Here is a 15,365-nt window from a genome sequence, read left to right on the forward strand (position 1 = left end):
ACTGAGCAGTGTCCATCTTACCTGGTCCCTCTTTATCCAGTGATATGTTTGATGGAGAATCACTCTGCTGTTTATTATCTGGGATGGAGATGTTCTCAGCTGATGTCCTGGACTTCTGTGATGCACCATTCCCATTTATAATGGGTTTAGCATAGATGAGACGTCTTGTACATTGGACAACCAAGTCTCTGCTATTCCTGATCCTCTTCTGGGCTGCCGCTCTTTGTAGGTTTGGTGTTTCCAGACTTTCAGATCTGGAGACTGTGACGTATCTTGGTGGTTCTTGGAGAACCACTTCCAGCTCTAACTCTGCGCTGATGTTTCTCCGCTTATTGAGGATGTCATCTTTGTTCCTCCTCCGTATTTCAGGGACCAGATCTCCGATTTTTTTCAAGGAGATAAGAATGGCCCTCTGAAGCTCAGCGGAGGCTGCAGAGTGAGACTCCATGAGGGTCTCCATTTTCCTTTTCTCTGTAAGGATGTCATGTCTTTTGGTCTTTCTCATTTTCTCCAGATTTTGTCGTTTGAACGCCATTACTGAGGCTTCAGTGTCCATGTCCAGTAATATAGAGTCTTTTCGCCCTAAAGCGAACAATGGTACCTGCTCTTCATTTATTCCTCTCTTCTCTCTCAGAACCCAATCTCTTTGGGCTCTTCTCTCTTTATCCATTTTAGAATGAATTTTTGCTTCGTTGATCACGAAAAACAAAAGGGGTTGCCTCACCCTTGGGAGTCTGTAAGGCAGTGATTTCCCTTAGGCTGCAACAATGGAATATAGAATGTGATGATGTCATCACATCACTTGTGACATTGGTTTTATTGTGATGTCACCATAAGAGAGATGATAGCGATAGATAGACAGATAGCTAAGTAGATAATAGATAGAAATGAAATTTAAAGGATGATGAACCAAATTTTTGCAGATGTATGCATGTACATATATACCCTGTGTGCACAATTTTTATTTTTGATTCATTTTATTATTGAACAACTACTGTGCTGCTGATTGATTCAAAATGTTAATAAATCTGAAACCTGAATATTTAGGAAATTAAAAATAAAGTTTTTCCTTTCTTAGGAGAATATCTCTGTACGCAGAAGTATTGAGTAACAATTATTGTGCAGAATTATTATGCAACTAAATGAAAAACATACATTTTCTCATCTCATTTGTTTATTTTCCTCTTACAGTGAGAATAATAATGAAGGAACTCAAAAAGTTAAAAAATACATTTCTGACATTTAAAAAATATATATCAGTGCCCAATATAGCCGCCCTTCTGTTCATTAATAGACATAAGCCGCTCATCCATGGAGTCTGTTGCAATCAGCTTTTTGAGCAACACCAACCACAGCCTCCCAGACCCCGGTATTAGATGCATTGATACATAATGTTTTTGAGGTTCCCAATTGGATTCAGGTCTGGGCCTGTTTTGAAGGTGGTAGTGGCCCCCTAACCTCTTGGACCTCTGTGTGGCTGTACAAGTTGCACCAGGTCTGCGCCTGGGTCTGTGGATTATGGACTCACAGGGCCGGCGTTACGGGCAGGCAGACCAGGTAGCTGCCTAGGGCTCCCACTCCTCCAGGGGCCCCCAGCCAGCAGCACATCACACAGCCGCTATGGGGCCCCTGTGACCCAGGGTGGCCCGCCTGCCCCCAGCGCCGACTTCCGCCGCCGCTGCATTGAAGGAGGCAGTGATGGAGCAGAGAGCGTCAGCTGGCGCTCTCTCTCCCATCATTCCCCGCTCTGCCTCTGACACAGCGGGGGCGTGATAACATTATCGCACTCTCACTGTGTGCCAGACAGAGCAGGAGGAGACAGGAGCAGCCAGCAGCGCAGGCACGAGGAGAAGGTGAGGAGTGTTTTTTTTTTTTTTAATCCGTGTGAGTACTGGACTGTGGGGCCACTCTAGGGGGACTATATACCATGCTGGGCTGTATTATACCATGCTGGGGGGTTATATACCATGCTGGGCTGTATTATACCATGCTGGGGGGAATATATACCATGCTGGGCTGCATTATACCATGCTGGGGGGGCTATATACCTTGCTGGGTCGTAGTATACCATTCTGGGGGGCTATATACCATGCTGGACTGTATTACACCATTCTGGGCTGTATTATACCATTCTGGGGGGCTATATACCATGCTGGGCTGTAATATACCGTGCTCTGCTGTATTACACCATGCTGGGCTGTATTATACCATTCCGGGGGGCTATATACCATGCTGAGCTGTATTACACCTTTCTGGGGGGGCTATATACCATACTGGGCTGTATTATACTGTGCTGGGCTGTATTATACCATTCTCGGGGGGGCTATATACCATGCTGGGCTGTATTATACCATGCTGGTCTGTATTATACCATTCTGGGGGGCTATATACCATGCTGGGCTGTATTATATCATTATGGGGGGCTATATACCATGCTGGGCTGTATTATACCATTCTGGGGGCTATATACCATCCTGGGCTGTATTATACCATGCTGGGCTTTATTATACCATTCTGGGGGGGTTATATACCATGCTGAGCTGTATTATACCGTGCGGGGCTGTATTATACCATTCTGGGGGGGCTATATACCATGCTAGGCTGTATTATACCATGCTTGGCTGTATTATACCATTCTGAGGGGGTTATATACCATGCTGGGCTGTATTATACTGTGCTGGGCTGTATTACACCATTCTGGGGGGGCTATATACCATGCTGGGCTGTATTATACCGTGCTTGGCTGTATTATACCATTTGGGGGGCCATACACCATGCTGGGCTGTAAAATATACCATTCTGGGGAGGCTATATACCATGCTGGGCTATATTACACCATGCTGGGCTGTATTATATGATTCTGGGGGGGCTATATACCATGCTGGGCTGTATTATACCGTGCTGGGCTGTATTACACCATGCTGGGCTGTATTAAACCATTCTGGGGGGCTATATACCATGCTGAGCTGTATTACACCATTCTGGGGGGGCTATATACCATGCTGGGCTGTATTATACTGTGTTGGGCTGTATTATTCCATTCTCGGGGGGGCTATATAACATGCTGGGCTGTATTATTCCATGCTGGGCTGTATTATACCATTCTGGGGGGCTATATACCATGCTGGGCTGTATTATATCATTCTGGGGGGCTATTTACCATGCTGGGCTGTATTATACCATTCTGGGGGGCTATATACCATGCTGGGCTGTATTATACCATGCTGGGCTCTATTATTCCATTCTGGGGGGGTTATACAGTGGGGCAAAAAAGTATTTAGTCAGTCAGCAATAGTGCAAGTTCCACCACTTAAAAAGATGAGAGGCGTCTGTAATTTACATCATAGGTAGACCTCAACTATGGGAGACAAACTGAGAAAAAAAAATCCAGAAAATCACATTGTCTGTTTTTTTTTCATTTTATTTGCATATTATGGTGGAAAATAAGTATTTGGTCAGAAACAAGCAATCAAGATTTCTGGCTCTCACAGACCTGTAACTTCTTCTTTAAGAGTCTCCTCTTTCCTCCACTCATTACCTGTAGTAATGGCACCTCTTTAAACTTGTTATCAGTATAAAAAGACACCTGTGCACACCCTCAAACAGTCTGACTCCAAACTCCACTATGGTGAAGACCAAAGAGCTGTCAAAGGACACCAGAAACAAAATTGTAACCCTGCACCAGGCTGGGAAGACTGAATCTGCAATAGCCAACCAGCTTGGAGTGAAGAAATCAACTGTGGGAGCAATAATTAGAAAATGGAAGACATACAAGACCACTTATAATCTCCCTCGATCTGGTGCTCCACGCAAAATCCCACCCCGTGGGGTCAGAATGATCACAAGAACGGTGAGCAAAAATCCCAGAACCACGCGGGGGGACCTAGTGAATGAACTGCAGAGAGCTGGGACCAATATAACAAGGCCTACCATAAGTAACACACTACGCCACCATGGACTCAGATCCTGCAGTGCCAGACGTGTCCCACTGCTTAAGCCTGTACATGTCCGGGCCCGTCTGAAGTTTGCTAGAGAGCATTTGGATGATCCAGAGGAGTTTTGGGAGAATGTCCTATGGTCTGATGAAACCAAACTGGAACTGTTTGGTAGAAACACAACTTGTCGTGTTTGGAGGAAAAAGAATACTGAGTTGCATCCATCAAACACCATACCTACTGTAAAGCATGGTGGTGGAAACATCATGCTTTGGGGCTGTTTCTCTGCAAAGGGGCCAGGACGACTGATCCGGGTACATGAAAGAATGAATGGGGCCATGTATCATGAGATTTTGAGTGCAAACCTCCTTCCATCAGCAAGGGCATTGAATATGAAACGTGGCTGGGTCTTTCAACATGACAATGATCCAAAGCACACCGCCAGGGCAACGAAGGAGTGGCTTCGTAAGAAGCATTTCAAGGCCCTGGAGTGGCCTAGCCAGTCTCCAGATCTCAACCCTATAGAAAACCTTAGGAGGGAGTTGAAAGTCCGTGTTGCCAAGCGAAAAGCCAAAAACATCACTGCTCTATAGGAGATCTGCATGGAGGAATGGGCCAACATACCAACAACAGTGTGTGGCAACCTTGTGAAGACTTACAGAAAACGTTTGACCTCTGTCATTGCCAACAAAGGATATATCACAAAGTATTGAGGTGAAATTTTGTTTCTGACCAAATACTTATTTTCCACCATAATATGCAAATAAAATGAAAAAAAAACAGACAATGTGATTTTCTGGATTTTTTTTTCTCAGTTTGTCTCCCATAGTTGAGGTCTACCTATGATGTAAATTACAGACGCCTCTCATCTTTTTAAGTGGTGGAACTTGCACTATTGCTGACTGACTAAATACTTTTTTGCCCCACTGTATACCATGCTGAGCTGTATTATACCGTGCGGGGCTGTATTATACCATTCTGGGGGGGCTATATACCATGCTGTGCTGTATTATACCACGCTTGGCTGTATTATTCCATTCTGGGGGGTTATATACCATGCTGGGCTGTATTATACCGTGCTGGGCTGTATTATACCATTCTGGGGGGGGCTATATACCATGCTGGGCTGTATTATGCTGTGCTTGGCTGTATTATACCATTTGGGGGGGCCATCACCATGCTGGGCTGTATTATACCATGCTGGGCTGTATTATACCATTCTGGGGGGCTATATACTATGCTGGGCTGTATTACACCATGCTGGGCTGTATTATACCATTCTGGGGGGCTATATACCATGCTGGGCTGTATTATACCGTGATGGACTGTATTATACCATTCTGGGGGGCTATATACTATGCTGGGCTGTATTACACCATGCTGGGCTGTACTATACCATTCTGGGGGGTTATATAGCATGCTAGGCTGTATTATACCATGCTGGGCTGTATTATACCATTCTGGGGGGCTATATACCATGCTGGGCTGTATTATACCATGCTGGGCTGTATTATACCATTCTGGGGGGCTATATACCATGCTGGGCTACATTATATCATTCTGGGGGGGCTATATACCATGCTGGGCTGTATTATACCATTCTGGGGGGGCTATATACCATGCTGGGCTGTATTATACTGTGCTGGGCTGTATTATACCATTTTGGGGGGGCTATATACTATGCTGGGCTGTATTATACCATGCTGGGCTGTATTATACCAATCTGGGGAGCTATATATCATGCTGGGCTGTATTATAGCATGCTGGGCTGTATTATACCATTCTGGGGGGCTATATACCATGCTGGGCTGTATTATACTGTGCTGGGCTGTATTATACCATTCTGGGGGGCTATATACCATACTGGTCTGTATTATACTGTGCTGGGCTGTATTATACCGTGCTGGGCTTTATTATACCATTCTGGGGGGCTATATACCATGCTGGGTTGTATTATACTATGCTGGGCTTATTATACCATTCTGGGGGGCTATATACCATGCTGGGTTGTATTATACTATGCTGGGCTTATTATACCATTCTGGGGGGCTATATACCATGCGGGGCTGTATTATGTGGCACCCCTGAGGCTCAGTCGCCACAGAGGTACTGCACCTTCTCCTAAGGTGTAGTGCCCCACTGCCTAGGTAAGTTGGAAACTCCTTTCCTCATTCCAACACCTGCATCCCACACACAGGATAGTTCAGTAGGTCCACCTAGAAGCTTCAGGCTGGGGGTAGCAGAGCACCCTTTGTGGAACCATGCTTCGTAACACGAGATGTGCTGGAAGGTGGGTGGAGTTAGTATAAAGAAGGGGGAAAGTGAAGAAGTGTAGGTCAGTCTGACGGGAGGTCAGGCGAGAAGAGTTCAGTTCTGAAGTTAGTTTGAGTTCAGTTTGAGTTCAGTTTAGAAAGAGTGCTGTAGCTGCCTCAGTGATCTGAGCCAGCTGGCACGGGAAAGAGAAGAGAAGGAGAAAGACGTAGACCTGCAACCTAAGCTTCCATAAGAAAGAGAAGGAACAGCATGGATCGAAGGAGTAGGAGAACAGAGAGGAGTTGTGGGTTGGAAGAGGAACCCTGCCTATAGGCTATCAGCGCAAGGCCGGGGCCCGGTCCCCGAGGTTGTATGGACACTTATGGTTCTGCAGCAGACACCGGTGGAGTAGTTGACTGTAAATGCACTACTCCCATCAAAGACTTGGGACACAACAGCAACCGATTAGCGAGCCAGGACTCTGAGAGGAGTCCCCGATAGAGGCTACAGCTGTCTGTCATTCAAGTAAGGTTCTAGGAACATCTGACAGGAGGAATTCCAGAGAACTACGGTACTGGAGTTCTTCACACTAAAAGACGCAATAGAGGAGTCGTTCAGGAAAGGCACATGTTGGCGGAGTGTTGGAGAGGACAACCCTGACTTGCCTGGGAGGTTGATTGAGTCTCTACCCCGGAGGACACGGCACGGAGGCAGGCACCAGTGGGTACCACGAACTGTGAGTAAAGCTTTGAAACTGCAAGCCCTGGTGTCCTCCATTCATTCGTCGCTAACAACTTCAGCACTGCTACATCTGGGTACCAGCAACTATACCATTCTGCGCCTCTCCTCATCCATTGCACCTACACTGCCCTGGGACTACAGCTCCACCTGTGGGGAGCTACACCATCTCTGCTGCACCACACCATCAGTCCCAGTGGATCTGCATGCAGCGTTGGCTCAACATCTTATTTGCCAAACACCACGGGTGGCGTCATGAACTATTCATATAAACTATACTATTAACATCACCGGTATTGATATTGGGTGCCCAGGGCCACGGACCGGGTCACCGCTGCTGTGACACATTCCCCTGACACCGGCCCGTACCGGGTACCCTGCTGCCCTGGCTGTGCGGGGCGACCCAATTTTACCATGCTGGGCTGTATTATACCATTCTGGGGGGGCTATATACCATGCTAGGCTATATTATATCATTCTAAGGGGCTATATACCATGTTGGGCTGTATTATACTGTGCTGGACTGTATTATACCATTCTGGGGGGCTATATACCATGCTGAGCTGTATTATATTTTGCTGGGCTGTATTACACCATGCTGGGCTGTAGTATACCATTCTGGGGGGACTATATACCATGCTAGGCTGTATTATACCGTGCTGGGCTGCATTTTACCATTCTGGGGGGGCTATACACCATGCTGGGCTGTATTATACCATGCTGGGCTGTATTATATCATTCTGGGGGGGCTATATACCATGCTGGGCTGTATTATACCGTGCTGTGCTGTATTATACCATTCTGGGGGGCTATATACCATGCTGGGCTGTAATATACTGTGCTGGGCTGTATTATAATAATAATAATTTTTATTTATATAGCGCCAACATATTCCGCAGCACTTTACAATTAAACCATTTTGGGGGGGCTATATACCATACTGGGCTGTATTATACCATGCTGGGCTGTATTATACCATTCTGGGGGGCTATATACCATGCTGGGCTGTATTATATCATGCTGGGCTGTATTACACCATTCTGGGGGGGGCTATATACCATGCGGCTGGGCTGTATTATACCATGCTGGGTTGTATTATACCATTCTGGGGGGGGCTATATACCATGCTGGGCTGTATTACACCATGCTGTGCTGTATTATACCATGTTGGGGGGGCTATATACCATGCTGGGCTGTATTATACCATACTGGGCTGTATTATTCCATTCTGGGGGCTATATACCATGCTGGGCTGTATTATACCCTGCTGGGCTGTATTATACCATTCTGGGGGGCTATATACCATGCTGGGCTGTATTATACCATACTGGGGGGGCTATATACCATGCTGGGCTGTATTAGACCATTCTGGGGGAGGCTATATGTGATGCTGGGCTGTATTATACAGTGGTGGGCTGTATTATACCATGCTGGGCTGTATTATACAGCCCACCATGATATACAGCCCCGAATGGTATACAGCCTGTATACCATGGTGGGCTGTATTATACCATGGTAAGCTGTATTATACCTTGGTGGGCTGTATTATACCATGGTGAGCTATATACCATGCTGTGCTTTATACCACGGTGGGCTGGGCTGTATACCATGGTGGGCTGGGGTGTATACCATGTGGTGCTGGGGTATATACCATGTGGTGCTGGGCTATATACTATGCGGCTGTGTTATATACCATGGGGGGTACATTTTACATCATATTCTATAGGGGGAGGCTGTGTTATATAATATGGGGAGGTGGGCTGTGTAGTATTCTATTTGGGGCTACATTATATTCTATGGGGGGCTGTATTATATTTATTATATTCGATGGGTGCTGCATTATACTATATGAGGAGGGCTACATTGTATTCTATGGAGGGGCTACCTTATACTATATAAGGGGCTGCATTATATCCTATGAGGGGGTTACATTATATTCTGTTGAGTGGCTGCATTATACTCTGGGGTAGCTGCATTATTCTCTAAGGGGTGGCTGCATTATACTATAAGAGGGGGGCTGCATTATATTCTATGGGGGTTACATTATATTGTATGGCGGGGCTGCATTATACTCTGTGGGGTGGCTGCATTATGCTCTATGGGGTGGCCGCATTATACTATATGTGGGCTGCATTATACAGTATCGAGGACTATGGGGAATACATTATATGAAGAACTATGGGGTGCATTATGCTATGGGAAGTGAATTGTATTACATGGGTGACTATGGTGGTGCATTATACTATATGGAGGACTGAGGAGTGTATTATACTATATGGAGGTCTATGGGGCAGATTATATTATTTGGAGGACTATGGGGTGTAAACTGTAGATGTGCTGCTGATCACATGATACTGTATGGTGATCTGTTAGGGTGTGTGCACACGTTGCAGATTAAACTTAACCAAAAATATAGGAGTACGAATAACCTACAACATTTATCAATGATATGGACAAAAAAACTTCATAAAACCAAAAGAAGCCACATATCCAAAAAGAGCCAATAACACAATTACAATATTGAAATCAATATAAATACTTTTATTAAGGACACCAAAGGACACATTAAAATCACAACACAAAAAGACACATAATAAAAAAGCAAAAAGAGGGGGAAGTGAAACAGCACATATATACCATATAGTAGCAATCCAATTTAATAAATTATATTATAATCAAAAGTATTGACCAAAAAAAATATCTAAATAAAGTGCAGTGCATATATAAAGTAATTTTCTAGTAAAAAAAAGTGCATATCAGTGAAAAATAAAAATAAATGCCATAATAAATTTAAATATTAAAGAAAGATTTCATTTACTAACCGGGATTCATCTTAAATGTGCCGTCACTGCCACCCCACACTCCAACGCGCGTTTCACACATTGCTTCCTCAGGGAGTGATAGGGCAGAGGGGCAATGAGGGATTTATATAAGGCAATAATAACTCATGCACCAGTAGCAGTGCATCCATACATGTGTATCCTAATTAAAATGATTATCGTCCATGCATCAGTGACGATGTATCAATGCAGGTGTCTCCTAATCAGAAGGCAGTGCGTGTGGCCAGATAATAGGCGGCGCACCATGCGTTATTCTGGTGTGCGCGCCGCCTGTCACGAGCCTCGCGGCAACGCCACTAAAGGGTGCCGTCGCACCCATCGTGACCTCACAGGCGAGACACGTGACCAGGCGGGCTGGCACACTACTTGTAGCCAGATAATAGGCGGCGCTTCATGCATTGTCCCAGCATGCGTGCCACCTGTCGCGAGCCCCGCTGCAACGCCCTAATGGGCACAGTCGCACCCATCGTGACGTCACAGGCGAGACACGCGACCGGGCGAGCCCACATAGGAGAACACACCAAGTGCACAGTATCCAGCAGCCATATTAAATCCAGGCAAGAAGTATGGGCACCAATAAAAATGCCATAAAAAACATACAATCTAGAATAAAGTGTTATAAATATATAGATATGCATGGACACCAAAAATATATACCATAAAGAACCACACAATCTAGGATATAATGACAGAAATATATGAATATGATCGAGAAAAAACGAGGGGGGAAGAAAACAAAAAAAGATAAAAATTTCTCTTAACAAATAATAATAATAATGAAAAAGTGAATGAACATAAAAGTGAAATTGATATAGAAATACATTATACCATACAAAAATATATTAAAATCCTATATATGTGAATAACAAAATAAATTAATGTATCAATATAAAGAATATATAAGATGCAAACAAATGTAATAAATATGTGAACAGACACCAAGAATATCTCAAGATTACAAATACAATCATCTTCTAAACAGAAGGTTAGTGACTCAATTAAATAAATACTACTGAGGAGAGAGAAGAATCTTCTTCTTTTTCTAGTCAAATCCATGCTTTACTTCTTTTTCACTCCCTAATTTCTCTCTCTCCTCTACTTCTTCCTCCCTTCAATTCCTTCTCCACCAAGGATCCATACATTTCCGCTAGATACCAAAGAGGAGGTAATATCATATCTAGATAAGAATAATCAAGAATATTTTGTTAATCCTCCAGCTAACATACCCATCCAAAAAGGATTACCCACATGGCTATATTCGATATCAATTATACAAACCCCGATAAAATTTAAAAAACAAAAAAATATATATATTAAAAACAAGAAATAAAAATATATTTTTTATATAATATATATAATACATATAAATTTAATAATAATAATAATTAAATATCAAAAATATTATCTATCATCACTAATTATTAAATAATGGACGAACAGCAGCCAAGAAACATATCTCACAAGAAGCTAGAGAAACCCCATTGGTCATTAAGACCAAGTGGTTTCATAGTCCTAAGGATAGTGATCCAACGGCATTCCTTTTGTGCCAACTTAGTCATAAGGTGTCCACCACGAATTCCCTGATGAACCACATCAATGCCCCTCACTTCAAAATTAATAGGGCCAGATGAATGAAAATCCCGATAGTGCTGAGGTAAGGTTTTTAATTTAGCAATATCCCCCTTATTATTTGAATCAATCAATCTAGCAGCCCGTATATCCCTTGCGTGTTCCAAAACACGGACACGTAGCTGTCTTGCAGTCAAACCTATATAGATTAATCCGCATGGACATGTTAAGTGATAAATCTCCGATGTTGTTTTACAATTTATTGGGTGAACAATCTTAAAGACACGCAAATTTGTCGAATTAGTGAAAATATCAGTTTCACACGTTGCAGATTAGTCTGTGGCTTTTTCTGCAGAGAATCCATATCTCTTGGCAGAAACCGCAGGGTAATCACATGCATTTTTCCTGCGGATTCCTAGCATGTGTACAGCGGATTTGATGCAGGTTCTAGTGTGGTTTGTCAGTGCGGATGAGAGAGAGAGATTGATTGATTTGTATGTCCCCGAACGAACACTGCAGCTGCGGTTCCGCAAAAAAGAAGTAACATGCTGCGGAAAATAAACCGCAGCAAATCTGCGAGGAATTTTCCGCAGCATGTGCACGGCGGATTTGGTTTTCCATAGGTTTACATGGTACTGTAAACCGCATGGAAACTGCTGCGGATCAGCAAGACCAAATCCGCTGCGGATCCGCAGCAAAAACCGCAACGTGTGCACACACCCTTAGTGATCCATTAGTGATTGTTCTGTCCCCATCATTCTTTCTCAGATGGGGGAAAGAGGCCGGGAAACAAGTGTTGAACAACTTCTTCAATTTTGCCTATCTCATTTACCGGCCTGAACTCAGCGCATGTAAATACAATCGAAGTGCTTCTGTGATGTGCAATATGTTAGCATTTGGGGCCCCATTTTAAACTTTGCCTAGGGCCCCACTTTGCCTAAAACCGGCCCTGTGGACTCATCAATACCTTCATCATCCAGTAACTGCGTACCCAGGCTGGTCACATGAGGTCGAGTAATGTCCTGCACTAGGAGGAGCCCAGGGTCCACTGCACCGCGGTAAGGTCTGACAATGGCTCTGAGAATTTCATCCTGGTACCTAATAGCAGTCAGGAGACATTGGCTATCACATAGTGCCTGTCCTACCAGGTGATGGTGCAGACTGCATAACATTCACCACGGCGTCTCCAGACTATCACATCTGTCACTTGCTCAATGTGAACATGCTCTCATCTGTGCAGAGAACGTAGGACCGGCCAATTCTGGTGTTCTCAGGTTTGTGCCACTTGTATTACAAGGTGCTGGGCTGTTAGTAAGGAGGCTGCGAGCAGGGAATTCAGGTGGGAGAAATGGAGTAAGCGAGCCAGTGGAGGACCGGGCACAGACAGGAGATTGGCGATATAAGTGTATGTTTTTTTATTTTTTAACCAGTCTGTTTATTGTGCTTTTCATTCTGCAGAGACTACAAGAAAAAAAAAACAAAGTAAAGGACAAATATAGATCGTGTTATTGAATATCTAAACTTTATTAACCAAACAATAGATGTGCAAGAGTAATACAACAGGATGACGGGGGGTGCATATGTGGTGCCCCTGAGGCTTCAGTCGCCACAGAGGTACTGCACCTTCTCCTAAGGTGTAGTGCCCCACCATCCAGGTAAGGTGGGAACTCCTGACCACGCTCCACACCTGCATTCCACACACAGGATAGTTCAGTGGGGCCACCTAACAGCTTCATGCTGGGGGTTAGCAGAGCACCCCTCGTGGAACCCTGCTTCGTAACACGAGATGTGCTGGGAGGTGGGTGGAGTAAGATGATACAAAAGAGTGGGAAGAGTGAAAGTTATTGGCTAGTTGGTTAGAGGAGAGAGAAGAGAGAAGATGGGTGTCTGAGGGACGTGCTGCAGCAGGTCCCAGTGATCTGGGCTGCTGGCACGAGAAAGACCAGAGAAAGAGACTGATAAGATTGATAACCTAACCTTCCATAAGAGAGAGAGAACAGATCGGAAAGAAGGACAATAGAAGGACGGTGGGAAGCAGGTTGAGAAAGAGAGAGAACCCTTCCAGTCCAGAGAGTGCAAAGGCCGGGGCCCGGTCCCCGAGGATGATTGGATCTTTATGTTCGGCAACAGACACCGGAGGAGTAGTGAGCCGCTAACACCTTGCTCCCATCATAGACTTGGGACACAACAGCAACTGAATAGAGAGCCGGGACGCAGTGAGGAGTCCCCGAAGCAGGCTACATTGTCTGTCATACAAGTAAAGACTAGGAACACCTAGAGAGAGGCATTCCAAGGTAACTAAGTACTGGAGTGCTTCGCACCTAAAGGCGCATTGGAGGAGTCGTTCAGTAAGGTACATGTTGGCAGAGTGTGGAAGGAAGAATCCTATCCTGCCTGGAGGTTGTCTGGAGCCCTGACCTGGAGAACACACTACGGAGGCAGGCAGTGGTGTGAACTGCAAACAGTGAGTAAAGCTTTGGAACCGCATACTCTGATGTCCTCCAGTTATTCCAGCACCGCTACATCTGGGTAACATCATCCATACCATTGTGCGCCTCTCCTCATCCATTGCACCTACACTGCCCTGGGACTACAGCTCCACCTGTGGGGAGCTATACCATCTCTGCTGCACCACACCATCAGTCCCAGCAGATCTGTTTGCAGCGTTGGCTTACCATCTTACTTGCCAAACACCACGGGTGGCGTCACGAACTATTCATATAAACTTTAACACCATTAACATCACCGCCATTGATATTGGGCGCCCAGGGCCACGGACCGGGTCACCGCTGCTGTGACACATTCCCGGTTTGACACCGGCCCGGTACTGAGTACCCCGCTGCCCTGGGTGTGCGAGGGCGACCCACATATCCAAATAATAATGTGAATAATCCAAATAATTTTCGCAAAAGTCGGGTCGAACGAAATCAGCTGATTATAGTGAAAAGTTGAAGGCCAACTGAAACACGAAACCCAATGCAAGTCAATGGGGAAGAAAAGTTGGCAGTGAGTGGAGGACAGGAAACACACCTACAGTGCCCATTTTAATGCCAAAAACATCAATTCTTATTACTTAAGCTTGTCAACCTTAATTTACTTTATAATAATAGTTAGGCATTGAAAACTGGGGGCTATTTGGCTAAAGATGTGGGGGGTAGGGCTGGCTACAGATTTTCGTGGGCCCAGGGCCAAAGAGTGTCAATAGGCTCCTTTAACACATGCCACAATTCATGATCCTCTGATACGGCAGAGAAATAGAGGTATAGTATAATGAAAAATACTCCACTTCTTACATCACATGACTGATACCCATTTTAAATTCTCCAATAGCTCCAAAAACGGACAGTATATTACTCCATACAGTATTATGGCCACCGCATAGTGCGCTATACAGAGTAATGAGGCCCATATATTTCTCCATACAGAATCATTGGTCCCATATAAAGTTCCATACAGTATATGATGAGCTCCACATAATGCTACAGTAGATGTTGGTCCACATGGATGAAGCTCCACTGTCTTATGGGCCTAAATAATGCTCCATATATAATGGGCCCCATTTCTAATGCTCCAGTGTATAAGGGCCCTGTAAATGCTGCACCAGTGTCTGATGTCCACCTTTGGAATGCTCTAGTGTATGGTGGGCCCCATATATCATTCTCCAGAGTATAGTGCTCCCCAAAAATTGCTCCCAACCTTTAAAACAATTAAATAAGTCTCCTCGCTAGGGAATCCCTGTACTAGTCTGGACTCATCGTCGTCCCCATCTTCCATCTCTCTGCACTTGGACTGTTTAGGCAGAGGGCCTACAGACGTGATGTCATCGCGCTCTCTGACCAGAGTGTCACTGTCAAGAAACGCGGAAGACGTCACGGCAGTGGAGCAGGGAGAGGTAAGTATTTCAACTTTGCAAGTGCTGTGATCCTGAGCAAGCGGGGGGGCCCACTCGTTGGCGACGGCACTGGCACAGGGCCCCTCATGGTACGGCAGTGTGTCTGACGGCAGGTGGGCTCTGCCACCGGCAGAGACA

The sequence above is a fragment of the Dendrobates tinctorius genome, unplaced genomic scaffold (genome assembly GCF_039654945.1).
Source record: "Dendrobates tinctorius isolate UK_male_01 unplaced genomic scaffold, ASM3965494v1 ptg000326l, whole genome shotgun sequence".
Taxonomy (NCBI): Eukaryota; Metazoa; Chordata; class Amphibia; order Anura; family Dendrobatidae; genus Dendrobates; species Dendrobates tinctorius.